Genomic DNA, 1,235 nt, shown 5'->3' with positions numbered 1-1,235 from the left:
TCCTCACACTCAGCCTCAGGAAATGGCATCAGGAGAGAGCTGTGAGACAGCTAAAATACATAGAGGAGTAAGCAGTCTCCAAGAGTCATAGAATCATAGCATAATTTCAGTTGGAAGGGAACTTCATGGATTATATAGTCCAACTCAGCCCAAAGCTGGTCTGGTCTCTGAGTTAGAGAGATCTATTCACAGCTGTTTTCATCAGAATTCTGAATCTCTAAAATGATGGAGATTCCACAGCCCCTCTGGCACCTGATTCCTGTGCTTAATCACTTTCACCACAAGTTTTTTTTTCCCCTTTTACAGCCAGTCAGAATTTTCTGCTATTGTGTCCACTGTTCTTGTTCTTTTTGCTTTACACTTCTAAGAAGCTGGTTCTGCTTCTTCTAACACGTACAGAATTTTAATTTCACAACTTGTCAGTCCTGTTCCCCACCTCAACAGATAGAAAAAGCCAGCTCCAGTTAGTAGATGACAAAGCAAAAACAAAAGATTAGATCTAAGCACCAATTAACCTCAATTCCTGCTCTGCCACTGCACGAAGAAATACGGTAGAAATTCTCAGTCACATCTACTTCCATTCTTTCTCAATGTCAAAGCAGTAGTAATGGACTGTAAATGTAGTTCTTCTATAGCCTCAGCTCTGTAGGAATTTAGTTTGTTTTGAAATATTATAGAATAGGATACTATAACTGGTAGTCAAGATAAATGTTGAGGTTTTACCTTGAAGGCCTTCAGACCACAAAGTTTTTACTTTGTAAAACTCTGCAACAACAGAATACTCTGAGCTGAGTTCTCTCTCTCAGGAATTTCTGTAGGTAGAAAACTGCAAAGCACCCACAGTTTAACTCCTGATCAAGTGACGTATGGTTTTCTAAACAGCTGTTTCTTATAATCTCTCATATATCTCTTAGGCTAGTTTTTTGGCACTGCTGTACAATACAAAAAGTCACCTGGGGCAGTTCAGAATACCCCTCCATGTTACTAGAGATCTGTGTATTCTGCTTCTATTGAGGCAGTTGTAGTATTTTCTTCACCAATGCCAAAGAAAAATAAAGTGGACATTTCTAGTGCATTACTTCATGTTTAAAGCATCTTCTATAACCATGTCTGCAAGAACAGGGCACATTTGCTGCAATATCTGCCTAAATTCACAGCTATACTAAATATGAGACTATAGTAAAATGACTGGAAAGAGGTCACTTACCTTTCTGCTTCGTGACCATTTAAAAGCT

The sequence above is a fragment of the Meleagris gallopavo genome, chromosome 5 (genome assembly GCF_000146605.3).
Source record: "Meleagris gallopavo isolate NT-WF06-2002-E0010 breed Aviagen turkey brand Nicholas breeding stock chromosome 5, Turkey_5.1, whole genome shotgun sequence".
NCBI classification, from domain to species: domain Eukaryota; kingdom Metazoa; phylum Chordata; class Aves; order Galliformes; family Phasianidae; genus Meleagris; species Meleagris gallopavo.
The sequence above is the reverse complement of the archived record's forward strand: the minus strand, read 5'-3'. Positions refer to the sequence as shown.